This window comes from Gobius niger (assembly GCF_951799975.1).
Source record: "Gobius niger genome assembly, chromosome: 1".
Classification (NCBI taxonomy): Eukaryota; Metazoa; Chordata; class Actinopteri; order Gobiiformes; family Gobiidae; genus Gobius; species Gobius niger.
This window is the reverse complement of record NC_136852.1, coordinates 56,924,904-56,942,640: the sequence shown is the minus strand read 5'-3', so window position 1 is coordinate 56,942,640 and position 17,737 is coordinate 56,924,904. Positions and strand designations below refer to the sequence as shown.

The following is a 17,737-nucleotide window of genomic DNA, read 5'->3' as shown; positions in this document are numbered from 1 at the left end:
ATGTGCCCTCATGCTGCTTGGGGGATTGGAGCAGCTGAGTCTTTTCACAATGTATTTATGTCCAATCTTCAGTGGATTGGGCGTGTGCTAATCAAACCACGGTAAACATCCCTCGAATGTTTGTTGAGTCATCGGCTTATCAGCTAATCAAATGACTTATTTGCCTGCCTGCCTCATCTGGCTCTGCACCGCTCTGGGTATTTTTCAATTAATTGTTGGTCTGTTTGATTGACTATTCTGCCACACAGCGTAGGTGATATGATTGACCTGCACGGGCTTTAATGTATGCTTCACACTTCACAGGCGAAACCATTTAAAGCCTGCTCGGGTCTGCGGTCCTTATAGGTTGAAAACAATGGCATGAATGTGTAAGTCAGAGGGAGTATTTCAAAGGCAGTAGCCAGGACAGCGACATGGAGCTGCCTGGGATTGGTGAGCGATCAGATAGGGTAGAATTGATGACCTGGCGCAGGATGGATTTCTTGGAGCGGCCTGCCAGACCGAGGTAATACTTTCAGGCTCTTATCAGCGCTGGCATAAGCTGAGTGCTGCATCACCCACTTCCCAGCGTCAGCTTATTATGAGAGCACATGATGTGTGATTGCTTGTACTGGTTCCATGTTTAACTCGAAAAGAACACAAGAACCGCAGTGAACTGCACTGATGTCATACTTAATATGGCTGGTGTGTGCAGTAACTAACTTGTCAAACATCATTAAAGATAAATCATTCGGTGTGCCAGGTGAAATTGGACATTCGGTCAGACTAAGTGTGGAAAATAATGTTCCACGTTTTATCTACCGGTAATAGACTCAACTGGTTCAGACTAAGCTATGGCCAAGTGCAGCCCTTGGACCAAATTTGGCTCTTAAGACTCCTGCAAAACTGGCCCAAATTGCTGTAGGTAGGAACATTTTACGGCATGTTTATAATAAATCAGACCATCAGAATCTGAACTTTGTGTTGGTAGAAGGCACAGTTTTAGATGCATCAAAGTGAATAAATTAGCCTCCATGGTACTATGGGGCGCTTCACTTATTACAACATATTTACATGTTGTTTGGATGATGGAAGTGTTTGGGTAAACGTTGAAACTTACACCTAACTCTTGGTCAGTGTTGGGCAAGTTACTTCAAAATTGTAATATATTGTATATTAGTGATTACAGCTCCAAAAACTTAATGTTTGTATTACATATTGCTGTTTCAAAAATGTAGCTGAGTTACACTAAGGTAATAATGCCACGGAACAAAAGTGCAGTCAGAGATTTCCTTTCCCCCATTCTCTTGTGTTTTGTTTTGAGGACTGATCTTATACACCAGTGTCCAACTTGATCTGGCATGCTGCATTTTATTTGGGGGGAGTTTGGCATTTTTTCATTCATGCATTTAAATGCTGTTGTAACTCGAGTTACTTGTAATGTGATGACTAATATATTCCTGTATCTTGTGTAATATGTTATATTCCTTAGTTACTGAAAAAAGTGATATATTTGTGTAACTCGTTACTTTTGTAATATGTTACCCCCAACACTGCTCTTGGTGGTATGTACATGCCCATATCTGCTGCAAACACTTGCTGTAAATCCATTCAGCTGTTCTGTGTCAAATTATTGTTGTTTTATTTTATTTTTGATCATACTGTATTCTACTTCATACATGTCCTTATAGTTTTGTCGTTTTACAGCTTTTACTGTTTATTATTTATCTAAAATTTATGTTTTAGGTTTCATGTTGCACAATTGCACCAAAGATAATCCCTAGTTTGTGAACCCGCTCAATGACAATGGCCGCTGTGCTCTTGTGGCTTTTTAACTCAAGTGAAAGATGGGAAGCATCTAATAAATAGACCTTTCGGCAACAATAGACCGAAGGCTGGAATATTGAGCATCCAGTCACTTTGAACTCGCTTGAAAAAGTCTAACAGAGAGGGTCAAACATCTTTTCTTCATCCTTGTTCGTTCAAATCAATTTTATTTTGTTTCCGCGAATAAACAACGTGGTTTCAGACGCACAGACGCCGATCATCTCTATGGTAACAGCCTTCAATTAGCCATGATTGGCCAACCCGTGGGAATGTTTCTATTCCCCGAGTGCGCTGATTGGTCGGTGGGCGGTCTGTGCGCGCTGACAGTCTGCAGCGTTCCGGGTTATTGTCAGTCTAGGCAGCTCGGCGCGAGGGCAGGACCGCATCCTGGAGCTGGCCGCAGCAGCTAGCTCCACATCAGTGTCCATTTATCTAAAAGACGAGCCCAGAGTGTCGGATTGCTGCTGTCGAGATCCGCATTAGCCTCGGCGCTTCACCCCTGGTCCAGACATCTCTACCGGCTGCCAACGCCGCGAAGGAGTAAGTGCGGAGCAAAGAAGCCGCTCCGGGATTTTTACTTCAGGATTTCAAAGGCTCTGGCCCAGCATTGGATTCAGGGTACATTGACGCAAGACTACTCTGCATCTTTTGTTTGAAATAAGGTTTATCAAACTAAAAGAAAAGCAGGTGGACCACTCGATCTGTGCGTAAAGGCTGTGCTTTTGGAATATAGTGAACATCATCCCAGACGGACCTTTACTTTCTTTCGGAGACGAAGACGGTGCGCACCAAGAAACCTCTGACGACTCGCACTTGTGCCATCGCCACGATCTGGGAACCAAATGAAGAAAAAAGGCAAAGCTTATTAACTTTGCATGCTAGGGGCTATAGTGTGGAATCTAATTGGCAGAGTTCCTGTTCTATTTGCATATCACTGGAAAAGGAGGATAAACTTGATCAACGTTTGACTGAAGCCTTCTGGATTGTAGAATGTATCTTTAATCTGGACCACACATGAGGCAGAGAGAGCAGTGAACGTTACAACCTACATGGAGTTTTAGCCTGCACCACGGAGCAATTTATGGTAAATATTGAACAAATATTTATGTTCAGGTCCAGACGAGTTTGGACCGCGAGATGAAGCGTATGTTATGCCTGTAAGACTTGACTCCCTTTTAAAAAAGAGCCTTGGGCTGAAAACCTGTTCCCAGGATGTTCTTCCTATAATGATGCCACAGATTTAACGTCTTTGTTATTGTGGGGGACCTACAATAAAGGAAGTGTTGTAAAATCGACTTGTTAGAGCCGCTCCCGAAAGGCAATAGAAACCTTTGATGTGAAATATTGGTCTTTTCAAGTACAGCAAGCAATTAAATGTATTGCCGTGGGGATTGCACCGCAGGTACTAGGCTATGTGACACTAGAGAGTGCGGCTCGAGCAAAAGGTGTGATTCTCCGAAGCGTCGCCTCCGTGCGTCACTTCTTCGGTGGTCGTTTATTGTCTGCTACAATTAGTGAATTCTCTCTCCGGAGTGTTAATGACTGAAAGGTTCCGTTATGGCATGCTGCACGTTGCTTGTAAAAGTCAGGAGGACGTGTGCGTAATATGCGTAAACTTACAGGGATCCTGATCTGTGCCGACTAGTGGGTTAGAGGCAATTTGTCACTGCCTGTGAATTGTTTTTGCAAATTAGTCTTGTACGTTGGATTATCCAAGTCTGATGACGTGTCTGTGTACAGTCCATTCTAAGATAAAGTTGGGGCGGTTGAACTTTGTGCTGGTGGCTTGCTGAGGTTGCCTCGCATTTAGCTCTATCGCTCACGCCGCACATAAATGAGGCTGCACATTATGCTGAGTGCGCAGTAAAAAACTGCACAGTATGTTTTATCATTAGACTACAAGCATCCTCAAAATTCATCTTCCTTTCCAGTTCAGTCGCTCTCCCCCGGCAGCAGCAGACAGGCAGCTTACTGAATGTAATATGGGCCCCTACAGCAGGCCAGGCGCCCCCACAGTCAGGGCACCTGCCACAGTGCCTCCATGGCTCTATTGAATAAAACATCCAGTGATGTATGAGGCAGGGGCTGCACCCGAGGGGGCAGAACTGCCTCATTTACTTCCTCCTCTCTGCGCCTATGACCTGCTGAGCAAATTGTGCTCATATTAGCTCTGCAGCGGCTCCTCACCTAAACAAATAGTCTCCCCAGCATAATGCTTGCCTTAACTCAACATGATGGTTGGACAAAGCAGGAATAACCATGGCAGGACGCTTTAATATCTGGGTCAGTGAATTATCTTGTAGATTTCATATTTAGACTTTTCCCCCTTTTTAAGCAGTTGAATTTAAAAAGTTGTACACCCCTGAGTGCCGTGAATACCCCCACATTGGATTCCTGAGAGTTTGAACATCTAAAACTTATGACGGAAAGTTGGAAAATGTGTGCTTATTTCATACATAATATGTGCCATTGCCTGCTTTGCTGTTACATCGTTTACTTTTTTTTTAATGGATAAATTAGTCGCATAATCATCTATTTGTCAGCTAACTATCAAACTCTGTTTTACTGGTGTGGATCTAAATTTAACTAATCTGATCACTTTTTGTTGGTTATTAAAGTTCCTGTCTGAAGGGGCTCATGAATATTGTTTAAGTCAGTGAAGTTTAATTTCCTGCAGCATGTATTAATCTTTTCCCTTAATCCCTGCATGGTTAGATTGTCCTCACACCTTCCTGAGGCAGCGGAGCTAATTTTGGCTCTTAAATTACTAAAATAGTATCTGATAACCCCTGAAGGGTGAAAAGCTATAGGTGTCTGCTTTATTAATTTTAGTATTGAAATATTGATTTCTACTTAACAGTGCTCAGACATAATACACATTTGTCTTTGAACAGCACGGTTTTGTTTTTTCTGTCATAATCTTTAATAAGAGTGGAAAATGTCTCCAGGCACATTAAAAAAGGCAACTTTTTAATTCAAAAGTAGCACTAAAAGTAACTGATTGGATGTTTGATCAAAGAGGCATTTCTTTGCACTATTAGACCTTTCTCCTCACAACAAAAAGTCCTGCCTTATCAGTGGGTTATTGTCAGTGCACAGTTCGGCAACATAAAACAAAGTCATGGATTTTGCTCTCAAAAGTGGATATAAAATATTATAATGCATAAATAATAATGTAAATATAGGCTACACTTGCACTTACTTACACTTCTGCAGACAAAAAAGTAGGAATCAACGTTATTCCCAGTTGACAATTAAACAAACTGTGTTGTACATGCAAACAATGCATTATGTGATTTTAAAAAAAGACATAATGATGAAAAGTTGTTTCTTGACATAAAAGTAATTCCAAAAGAAGTTCAGTCACACCTGTACAGTTGGTATGGTTTAATTTAGTTTAGTTTTAGTCTTTTCTAAACAATTCATATTTTGTTTTAATCTTCTTTATGCATGCCCTTATAGTCTTATAATGTTAAAGTTTGTATAGTTTATTATTTATCTAAGTTATGTGTTCATTAACAACTGCAATAAAAACAATTCTGATTTATAGTTTAAAAAATATCAAGCAAATTTAGTCCAAGTCGATCCAAAAGTGTTATAAAGGATATTATCCATACTGCAATACTTCAGAGACCTTTTTGCAAATATAGTTGCTAAATGTACCAGTTATGAATGCTCTTTGACTATAAAAAAGAAATGAACAATACAAACTATGTCATCAAGAACTTGGACCTTTTTCTTGTTTTTTTCGAGGTCCCTCCTGGTTATTTTTTTAAGTTTATTTTCATTAGTTGATGGATTTTAGTCATACACTCTCTGCAATACATCTAATGCTCAAAGGTTTCATTCTTGGTCGGTGTATTCATTGTAGCTACTGTATATGTGGCAAGTCTCATCTCCTCAAAACTGTTATCTTCAGCCACTTAGTACATGACAGGCTGCCATGATCTACGCCTCCCACTCTTCCTCTTCAACCACTGTCAACTTCACTTTAACTCTTTGGTTAATATGTAGCCTTGCGTTGTAACTGGTGAGGGTTCATTTCTCCTCCTGGAAACATAGTAAACGTGAGTGTCTGTGTTGTTAATGACTACACTGTTATGACGAGCAGTGTGCAGTTTGTCGTTGGCTTTTACCCAGCTGGAAATGAAGAGGGGAGACATGTTTTTTTTTCTTTTTTTTTTCCCACCCAAAGAGTTCTTGGAGAGGGACTAGAGGAAGAATAAAGCAAATCTGACAAGCTTTCCAACAGCAAATTTGCTCCCCTTAAAAACAATGCCGCTCTTGCCTTCCTCATGGTAACATTGATTTGTTCTGGGTGACAGTGCAGGCTGCTGTGAAATCACCCCAGCGCCATTGATCTGAAGGAGAGGTGGAGGCGGCCGAGAGGGAGAGAGAGCGAGCCTGGCGACACGGAGCAACATGGGGAAATTCTCTGTGTGCCCTCTCCAACCTGAAGCTGTAATAAAAGCAAGGCAGCGCTTTCTATCAGATCAGCCCTCTGCTCCAGCCACAGCCAGTGCACTGCTGCCTCGCCGGCACTTTGATTTGTTTTGCTGGCCCGTATATGCACTGTTTGATTTGCTATTGTGCCTGGCCATGTTTCATATTATCAGCTGAACTCTTTATTGCTACTGTTTTCCATGCCAGAAGCAAGGTTTTTTTTTCTTTTTTTTTTTATCTCATGCAGGCCTCTGATTAATCTCTCCCTCTATGCTGCTATACTTTAATCTTGAATGGGAGATATCTGATTCTCCTCGGCTATTGAGGAAGATCAAACTTTAATGGAACAAGGAACCGCACATCATCCTAATCTCTATCTCCTGCATTTTGGTCGACTGCTCTCCCTCGGGCTTTGTAGCTTTCTGCAGAAGCAGGAAATACATCAAACAGATAAGACGTTTTCTCTTCATGCTTAGGTAATTTATTCCCTGTTGACAATAAGCTGCACTTACATCTCTGCTGTTTGATTACCCGATTGGAGGAACGGCAGAAGCAAGGGGTCAGGCAGATGCCCAGAAATGTACTATCTTTGGACAAAAGGGGGAAACTTTAATTGGGGCTTGTGTGGAGGTCAGGGTGTGTGCTAGCCTTGTCTGTGTTTATTGACATTTAATAGATGAGCCATGTGTGGCCTGCGTCATCTGTCTATAATGGCCTCAGGAGAGCCACGTCAGAAGCACAGGTCTATCAAGGTTCAATGCATTTGTTTATCCAACAGTCTGTGCAAGAATTAGCTATCGACTGTTAGTTTCTCCATTCAATTCTTCATTCTTCACATTGAACAACAATGCACGTAATGCTGACCAGCTCCCCCCCTCTCACTGGCTGGCTGCATATTGTTGTAAATGGAAAACGCTTATGGGGTGTCACACCTACCCAGATGGTTTGTGTCTGTGACAAAAAGAGGCTATTACCCAATTCTAAGGTGGCTGCTGCTGTAAGGTAATGAAATTTTCACTGACTGGAGAAAACAATGTTGTCCCGTCCAGATAGTAATTGCACAAGCCACATCACCATTTTCCTGAGTTCAGCCCTAATGCAACGACGTTCAATAAAACTAGAGATTTTTATCATTTATTGCCAGCACTGTCAGCATTTGGTAGAGTAAGCAGAAGCTATTGCTGGTAAACCAGTCCTTTTTACAAGAAGCTTTTTCTAAGCCCTAATCCATATGTCCCATTGGGAGACCTTTGTGTGTTTTGCATATCAGGTGTGTGTTTGTATGAAGCCTAAATTTAAATAAAGCAGTGGAATGGATTTTCGGTCACTGTCCCTTTACTGTTGTTATTTGTATCGTGATGAAACACTGAAATCTGTAGGATATTACGCCCTCGAGCCAAAGAGCTTCTGTGGGCCTGCCTTGACTCACATACGAAAACATAGAAACACTGACATGAGGACATGTATGGGCACACACACTGCGACACACACACTGCTCTGTTTTATTACCTCCTGCCTGCTGCTGGAATTGCTTTCCTCCCTCGAGTGAGCCAGGCAAAGCCGGCTTTATTGTGTTAACCTATTTGTGTGTCAAGAGCGATTGCGGCGTTCTTTATCTCTGTTTGTATTCGGACGGAGAGACGGAGAGGGCGAGCGAGGGAGAGCGCTAGAGGAGAGAGAGGGCTTGTACAGGAGCAATGGACGCTCACCTTCCTCCACCAGCAAAAAAGTTGTCCACCTATTTCAGACTTGCTTGTGTGATATTTGTTGAACATGATCCAGTGTAATATGCCAGAAAGTAAAAAAAATAAATACATAAATATAGTAAGATTGTGCTGTTTATCATTCCACTGTGTCATCCGGTTTATCTCCCGTCGAACTATTACTACAATTTGCTTCATTTTCATGGTTGCATCTATAGTTTTATTTAAATGTGTATTTTGAGGACCAAATACCCTAGTACTTTCCTCCATGTGCTCTTAGTTTTATTAACATTTTTATTGAGCTGAACAAATTGCTGACCTTTGTGGTATAATGAATGGGTCTGCTGGCTCCTGATAAATGAGATTTTTGGCTGAGTAGATTGGCGTCTGTCCAGGCTGTTGAACTTGTGATTAGCAGTGTGTTTTTTCAGCAGGTGACAATATTTAATACAGCTGAGTGTTTTCAGTTGAAATAATTTGTATTTATATTTCTTCAACGTTATCTTTTATGGTTTGTCCGTTGAATGCTCTCATTCAAACAAAGACATGTCCAACATTTCTGAAACAGTGTAATAAAAAAAGCATTGGAGCCCAACAAGCAGGTTGTTAAGTCTGTACCTTGTGTTTGAACATGTGTGTCCCAATATTTTACAGAAAGTATAGGCTATGTTAAAGGGATTTTAAAGAAAGTTTTTTCGCTCTGTCAAATATTTACCCATCTGTGTTATCCTGTTCCGTTCCATCCTTCCTTATCCATGCACCAATGCAAAAAGTGACAGCTTTGCATGTCCTGGGAACTTCCTCCAGTAAACCCCCTCAATTTCTGTGGCATGCTTCTGTAACTGCATGTATAGAACAGCTGTCCAGCTGTCAGTGCCGTCAGTCAGTGGGTCCCAAGGCAACATCTGTAGCTCTGAACTCACTGGGGCGTCCTGCCACTGTGTGCCCAAACAGTCTGCAGTACAGGTCCCTAAGCTGCATGTTAGTGATGGCCACATCAGCCCTTTGTCACTGCCTTAATTGAATGTTGTCAGGTCTCAAGTCTGAACTCTTGGCAGTTAATTTTTGCCCTCACAAACAAACCAAGTGTACAGTTCGAGAACATGGACCGTTGGTGCTTCCATTAAAAGTCATTTGGCTGTGCTTAGATATCTGTGTGCATGTGTGTGTAAATAACATCTCAGCAAGTGAGGTGCAATGGCCTGGAACTGACGGGAACCCACTGGGAGAGTGTCTCCTTGATGTGCCCCCCACTGCCAGCCCCCGGCCCTCCCTCCCTGCTGGCACAGACACTGGGGCACAGACTCTGTCAGCCACAAACCAGGACCAGGGACTTCACAGGAGCCTCTCCAGGGACCAGCCCAGGAGAGCAGAGAGAAAGCAGCTGTTCACTGTTTTTCTCTTACTTTTTAAGTTGGCTCTTGTGTTTTAGCCATTCTCTAGTCTCCTCTCAGGCTGTCATTAGCTCCTGACATGTTCAAAGCATTAGCATACACATATTAGACACATACGTCCCCCACAAGCTTTTGTGTGTTGTTGTTTTTAGAAACTGTTAAGGGACTTGATTTCTTCATCAGTCCTTTATAAGTAAGGGCCTGTCTTTCCCCACAAACAGCTGCAGTCTATACCAGCTCTAGGCAAAATTTGATGGATCCTGTTTACTGGAGCCGAGAGAACGCTTGGATATCTCAAATTAAGTGTCACTTAAAGCTTGTCTTTTAGTCAGTTTTCCATTTAGTTCTCCCATTTTTAGTGACAGCAATGTGTTGCCAATTGAAACAGCACAGTGAACTGAGAGAACAACATTTGCGTATGGAGGTTTGAGCTTCCATTTTCAGGCAAAATATAATGCATATGGTTGCACTAAAATATCTCCATCTTCAGTCATTTACAGCACAGGCGGGGAAAAAGCCCTCGCTGCCACAAACGGAGGGCCTCTAATCTCTCTTATTTTACGTAGTTTATTCTGCTGTCATCTTAACTGATTGCTGGTAGGCCAAGGCAGTGTCCAATTAATATTTTAAAGGGCCAAAACCCAAGGTTTTGTTTGCTGAAAAGTGAGAGGAGCTTGTGAAACCACTCTGAAAAACGGTCAGAAACAATCTAATTTAAACAAAGCTCAGTGACCTCTCTTGATCACTCTCCCATCTGTTGTGCCAACCTTTGGTTTGTCTTTTCCACAAAATCTTCTGTAGTTACTATTCTATATTTCCTTTTCAATGTGCACATCAATACACATCAGAATTGCATTACACTGTTCAGCTCTATATACAACATATTCTTAAATGGCAAACCATTCATGAATGAGAAGGTGACTGAGAGCTAATGCTTCACCCTATGTTGCAGTGCACTTAAATGCTTTGTGTGAAGAAAGTATAGATGTTTCAAAGAACTGCCCCTGCAGAAATGCTTTTTATTATCATTATTGAGAAATAATATGTCTCCTTTTATGAAAAGCTTTCTGCATTATGATTTTAAAGGTAATTCTTTTCCAGTTTGCAAGTCTTTTTGAGTATATGTTCACATATTTGCTAATGGGAAATGCAGAGCTTTTACGTCATGCTGTAGTGAATGGGAGCTCATCTTTGTAAATCATATATTAGACAACATGTGTTCTGATAGCATACTTTGTGTCTTGGTCTATGTGTTGGCCTTTGGAAATCCAGTGATGCAGTAAGGCAACTAATTGACTCTCACTTTAGAGCCATGTGATAGCCAGACTGCTGGTAAATGGATATTCTTTCCCTAGGTGCATGTGTGCCTCGAAGGCAAGCTGACAGTTTGTCCCTTATTATAAAGGCTACACTTATATCTTAGTCAGAACTGGGCAATATGAAGATAGACAAGATAAAACTTTTAAATTAACCTCAAACAAGAAAATAAACGCTTTCCAGTCCAGGGCCATTTGACACAAAAACATCCTTCATTGTTCTCCTCCAAACAATAAGCCGGGTGCTTTTAATGCAGACCTGACGAATAAAAAATCCCACTCTGATTATTAAGGTTGACACAAGCGGAGATTGCAATTCTTCAAATTAATTGCACAGAACTATTCCCATAATTGTGCTTGAAGTTGAAATAACTTGTGTAATTCTGTTTATTTACATATCAAATAATACAGATTTAGAGCAACAATAATGTAGATGAAAGTCTAGTTTTCAGCTGTTTAATTGCACACAGCCCTCTCCACCTGACTTCTTGGACCTGGGTGCTCTCAGCCAGTTTGAAGCCTGTCCTCTCTCAAACCCCTCCCTCTCGACAGCACTCTTGACCTGCTGCCCTATTGTCTTCCAGCTGGTTTGGATGGAGCCGCCTCTGCCGCTGCGATCCTTCACTCAATAGGCCTCCATCTGTTGACTGTGTCACTCTGGGTTACGGGGAGGGATTGTGCTTCGTTGTGTCGGGTGAGAATGGAGCACTCTTGGGGGGTAGTCAGTGCTGGGATGCCCCTCACTCACACCCCACCTGCCATCCGCCCAGCGCAGCCGGCTGGGTGTGTTAGGATGAGAGGCCCGCATTGTGCTTGTTCACAGGCCCCTCGGCAACAGGGTCACCTTGTCCCGAAACAAATGGTGCCCTCAGTGGGATTGTTGGCACTCTGTATGTGCATGTGTGTGAAGGGGGAGTGAGTATTTGACTATAAGAATGCATCATCAGGAAAAGGGCAGAGGCCTTAGCTGTGAGGACATTTATCTAACATCTCTGCCTTTCACATCAAGGCCCATTCAGTGCAAGTCGTCTGTGTCCGTCTTTCAAAGGCCATGCCAAATAGAGAACACAGTGAGCTGTTTTACAGGTCAAACTGCTTTCAGCGAACATTTTTAGATCAACAAAAGCTGCTCCCACCATTTTGTATTATTGTTTAGTTCAGATGGAACAAACTCCTTTGAAACATTACTCCTGTTTTGTCTTGGGTGAGTGCAAGTTCCCAACTCTTAAAAGAAGAGATAGAGTGGAGCTGGAGGCCTTTAAGCCCTGCCTCATCTGTGATTCATCCTCTTTAACAGGAGCTTTATGAATAAAAACAATGTGGGGCTGTTTTGACAGCTGCTTCACCTTCAGTAATTAAGCTGAAATTCCAGCCTCATGCCCTCTGTGTCTGTGTGGGAGGATGTGCTTTTTCCTCTGCCTCGGGATCCTGTTATAAAGATTAATAAAAACAAACACCCCTTTTTATGTTAAGGCTATGTTAATAACCAACTTCTTGCTCTTGGGTGGTCATTTTATTCATGTGTGTAGATACTTTCTTTCACAGTTGTTTATTGCGAGCCCAATGCCAGTCACAGGCAGATGTTGCAGCTCACCCCCCTCAGTACATCAGTGGTCCTGCGGTCCCTCTGCACATGTTCTCTAACTGTAGCAGCCGCACAGACGCATCAGATGGAGAGGCGGACATGACGCCCCTCCGGTGCAAGGGCTTGTTGAGTGAAGCGAGTTTAGGTAGAAAACTGCACTGACAGCAGAATGGATGAATTGAAAAATTCCCTCATTGTAAATTGTCTATTGCTACTGACAAATGGCCGGATAGGCGAGCGAGCGGTCTGCGTTTCCAATGCATCCGTCCCAATAGAGCTGTGAATAACTGGCCTATCTCCACACTGCTTAGCGCTGGCCCCACACTTAATAATTCATACAGTGTGAAATATTTTCCCCGGTACAGATATGCCAAAGAGCTGCCGCCAGCAGGCAGGGGCGGTGAGGGGGTGTCCCTGTGGTGCTAATTTGGGGGAAGGTGACATGCATAGATTTCATTGGGGTCTGAGTTAGTCAATGTATCAAACACATTTTCTCTGCTGTGTTTTGGGGACGATGAGCTGCATGTGCACGGCAATAACATTTAAAGAAATGTGAGTGGGAAGAACATCACTGTTGTTCACTAACCGGAGACATTTTGTTTGGCGTTGACTTGTCTTGCAGGTGGTTGTGTTGTGCACCCCTGCCCCATGTTCAGCCTAAAGTTCAGCACAAAGTGAATTGAACGGTTTACATCCAGGCCTTAGTACCAATTATGCAAACTATAAAAAATGTAAGGAGGACAGTCTTTTATAATTTAATCCTAAAGTAATAGATTCTGTTAAATATGCATGAGCAGGGCTTTATAGATGGAGCTAGAATTAGTGTCTATCAAAGAGTGAGGGATGCATGGGAGTGGGCAGAGTCAGTGGTGCTATTGCCTGATTACTCAAATAGAATATGATTACCATAGAGCACTAGTCCCGCAGAGCTGAAGAAGCACTCAATAGACACAAAGTTCTCAAACCTTGTAACTCTCTCATTTGACCATGAAAACTTCTTTAGGTTTGTAAATGGCAGCAGGAGAATTGTGGAGATTGTTTTGGTTAAAGCATTCAGCTCAAATTCTTTCTATCTTTTTTGTCTCAGCTGCAAATGTTGAGTGGTGTCCTTGTTAAAAGCTTAGTGTCAGAGGGAGCATAAAAACTAGAAGCGTGCGGCAATGTAACTTAATGAGATGATCTTTACTCATTTGGCTTTGCCCCACACAGGAGGGCCGCACGATTAATCACAATCAAATCGCAACTGCACTTTAAATCGTAGCAATTGGTAAATGATAAAGGCTGCAAATTATTGTGGTTGCCCAATTACCTTTGCAAACAACAAAATATCCCATAGTGTTTGTATGTACTTTAAAAATAAAGGCCCTGCTTACCCTGTAGTTCAAACCCCTACAAACATGCTCTTCATATTTCACCCTTCCTTCTTATGTTCCTGCTCTTGTACATTTTGAATGTGCCCACTGTGAGTAGAATCTTACTTTTAAAACACAAATTGCAAATATAATCACTGTGAAATTTGTGCAGCTATACATCCTTCTTTAAATCCACATGATATTTAATTATTTTCTTTTCTGCATTAAAGGTGTGACAAAATATATATCACCTTTTGATATGAACCGGCAAATAGCTGCACTTCTCATTGTAGTTCTCATGGCCAGGTTATTTGAAGAAGCCAATAAAACTTGAAGCTCTCATGAAGCTTATATGGATTTGGAGTTTTGCCTCTGAGGTAAATTCCTTGGCTTTTTGAAGTAAAGGATGCCTGTTTATGAAATAAATCCAATGAGCTAAATCGATCATCTGCGTGGAAAGGTCAGGGGAAGGAGCGGTGCCGTTTGAAGTGCTGATCCCGTAGAGCAGAGCCAGAAATGTGACACCTCCTTCTACTTTCCCGACCGGCGGTGTGCAGATTAGTGATGGACGGCGTGGCCCAGGGGTGTGATTTAGGGATATTTGGAGCTAAATACTCCGTGTATATCACAGAATAGGAGAAAAAATTAAGCTTCTTCAATCCCCCTTTTTTGTAGGAAAGCATATTATTAGATTAGAAGTACATTCGAAGGCTCACAGACGGTGTCGGGAGGTGAATTAAAGTTTAGCACTTCTATCACTCCATGTCCAAGTTTCAGCTTTAAGTTGCAAGTCACTCTCATCGCCTACAGTACAGCCTAATCTAATCTGGAGCGCAGGGCTGCAGGCAGCATCTGTGCTCCGAGTTGAAATAGGGCTTTCTCTCCGGCTAATCCTCTATCTAGGGATCACTCAGTAGGGTGAAGACAATTACTAGCCTGCTTTCTCATGCTAATGGAATCTCTAACTAGATCTTACAGAAAGAGGAAAAAATAGACGCAGGAAGTAGGGAAGCAGGAACAATGGCTTAGAAAGATGACCTAACTAAAATGGGTTTTCAGATTACCATTTAATTATTGATAGAGACTCAGTTGTAAGGCCCAGGGTCAGGATTTGGAGAGCTGCCTCAGAGTAAAGATAGATTATAGGGTTATTTTGGTGTAAGTGTAAGAGTTGGTTCAGGAAGTTGCTGAGACAGGACAGATGTGAGCGGAGTATCAGCAGCTGTGTGCCAGTGAGAATGCCTTTCACCTTTTTATCACCTGCCTCCAGCAAGGTGTCTGGAGTGGTTTTAAATTGCATTAATATGCAGGAATTTATAGATTGCCTCCCTTGGCATTTCTGCAGGGAGGGGAAGAGCATATTACAGTCTCCATCTGCACTAATTACTGGGTCTTGGCAGAGTTACCTGTCTCTTGTGAAGGACAAACTCAGAGCTCAGAGCCGTAAGACTGGAAGCAGAAGGAGCTCATTTGCCGGGGAGTCTTCAGGAACAGCGAGGTACCTGGGGCATTTTTACTGTGATATGTTTGATGTGCTGGGAGCCTTGACTACCATAAAACATGCCTGCTAGCATCAATAAACCAAACTACTCCTTCAACTTCCTTCATCTCGGGTGCGCAGACAAGACTTCGCACCTCATTTAGCAGTCATTAAACGCATCAGCAACATACATCTTCTGTTAATCTCAGTGTTAACAATGTTGAAAGCCTTTGTAAAAGTGCACAAGTGTACAACTTGTTGATCCAAGGGCAGGATTAGAAATGCTATGGCTCTGGTAAATGAATAACAGGACTATCAAAAATCCTTGAGAGGAAGGTGATAATGTTGCACGTTATTATCGCACCATTGACCTCGTCTCTCACTTCCTTTCATGGCTGGTCAAATGCACTCATGACAGTGCAGAAAACCCCACTATATAAAAAAATAAACTCTTTATGCTGTGAGAAAGTACTTATGTTGTAGCCTATTTCTGTCTGTTTGTCAGTGCCGATCAAGACCCTTTTCGGATTGCTCCCTATGTGAACATCTTGCTCGCGTTTGTGCCATCTGTGCCTTTTAGCCAGCAGGTGATTACCAACCGCAGCCTCACCTCCCACTCTGTCCAATTGGATTCCCTGCGCTGGCATAGTCCAACCCTGGATTGGAGACTTGAGCGGCGTGACAACAGCTGGAGAGCCCACATTAGTGATCTGATGGGCCACTGAAGATATAGCTTAGGAAAAAAAAAGCGGCTGCGTGTTTTCTTGCTGTAGTCGTGAGCCACAGCGTCGTCTTGTCATTTAAAAAATCCCTAATATCCAGCAGAGCAAAATGGCTTTGTCACACTCCACATATATCAAATAGGATCAGTGTCAGCGTTTCGACGGTGCACTGTTTGATTGCCTCGTGGGCTTCCCGACATGCTAATGTTATGCATGACTGACTATTAGATCTGTAACAGCCTCCAGTGGTGGCTCTGCCGTGGACCATGGGAATTATGGGCTCACCTTAGGCGCAGTGTTTGGCAGCGCTACAATTGTCTGAATTTAATTATATTCTATTGATTTATCGGGCAGGCATTAATAGGTATACACTTTGTGGCAGGCCCGTCTTGGTTTTTCTCTCAGCTGCTATATTTCATCATAAATTGACATAAGCCTTTCTTTGAAGTTCAGGAGCCAGGCTGAGCAATGACAGCACAACAAACAATGAACAAAACACAAAAAGACAATGAACGCTGTTTGAATATTCGAGAGAGCCACTATAGGACGGCGAGAGGGGGGGGGGAAATAAATGCTGCTCTTGTTTTGTTGTTGCTGTTAAGCCGTGAATGGACCTGTCTGGGACAATAAAGGATTGTGTCACATTGGGATAAGATTTGCGTTTCTGTATTAACAATGCTTTACAAATGGCGTGTAATAAGGTTTACAGAGAATATATGAATCTAGCCACAAAAACCAGGAAAGCTAATTTTTCACATTTGGCTGAAGCTTGTGCGGAGGCAGTTTGATTTATGTCCCGGAGTCCCGACCGGAGAGGAGGCATTGGTGGTGAAAAATTAGCAAATAATCGGTCCTCAGTGCAACTTGCGACTTTTCCGGATTGTTTTAAATTGTTCTTGCGGTGGTGCTTTATCAACAGCTGAGCGTTGTGCGGTGATCAAGCGCGAACTCCACAGCTTTCCCTTCACATCTGTGCAGCGTGTCATATCATTCACCGCGAGCGAGAGTGGTAAGATGGCAGCTGAAAACAACACAACAAAGGCAATAAGAGCCGAAGAGGATGCGTTCCCCTGTGGTTCGCCTGACAGTCTGAAGCCGCTCTCTCATTGCTCACCGTCCCTCGCCGCGGCAGCCCGAGCGTCGAGGCTCTGTCATGTTGTATAGACTGTGTACACTCGTTTTACTCAACTGACTCCCCAAGTGTGAAACCAGCTGCATACTTTTGGTCAAGAATGTGCACGGTCTGTTGAAAGTAAAGCTCGAGCCTACCTGTAATAAATATATGGGGTGGGGCTGTGTTACAGTGTAGAAAAAGTAGAAAAGAAAAATCTCAGACATTGAAGTGTCCATTATCTCTCAGAAAACATATTGTTAGCTAGGTTTTGAGGAAAATGTTCTGGTAAATGTGTTATACAAATAGCTATATATAGTCAATGCGATTTTGCTAGGGCTGCACAATACATCGCAAAAAAAAATCGTATCGTGTTATTCTGTGACGCAATATGCGCATCGCAAGGAGACACAATATATCGCAACATCCTTTAAGTCTTCATCTGACTGAGACACATCTTTTTGCAAACTCATCCAAAAACAAAGAATGCTTTGAACTTACAAATGTGTAAAAGTTCAGTTTTAGTTACACATTTCCTAATTTAGTTCAATTTTACCCTCGTTTTGGTCCGGATGTAGTTTTTTCGTAGTAGTCTCGTATGTAGTCTTGTTTTGACAGTTTGCTAAAAATCAATTACGATCTGTGTTCAATCCTGTTGAATTTGATTGATTGTGGAAAATATCCTTATATTGCACAGCCGTATCACATATCGCAAGTTATTTCAATATTGTTCAGCCATTTTGCTGTTGTTAAAGGGGCTAGATGCAAATTGGCCATTATATACTCACTACTGCCACCTCAGGTCATATGTATAACTGCACCTTT

General features: G+C 42.4%; 1 protein-coding gene across 1 annotated transcript in view; it reads left to right on the top strand.

Moving 5' to 3' along the window:
• Nucleotides 1-2,164: 2,164 nt before the first annotated feature.
• fam222aa (family with sequence similarity 222 member Aa) overlaps nt 2,165-17,737 on the top strand; it is a 39,764-nt gene continuing 24,191 nt past the window's right edge. The window contains exon 1 of the mRNA XM_079572197.1: nt 2,165-2,890. The gene's annotated coding sequence lies outside the window, so the exon portion shown is untranslated. The remainder of the gene's footprint in view (nt 2,891-17,737) is intronic.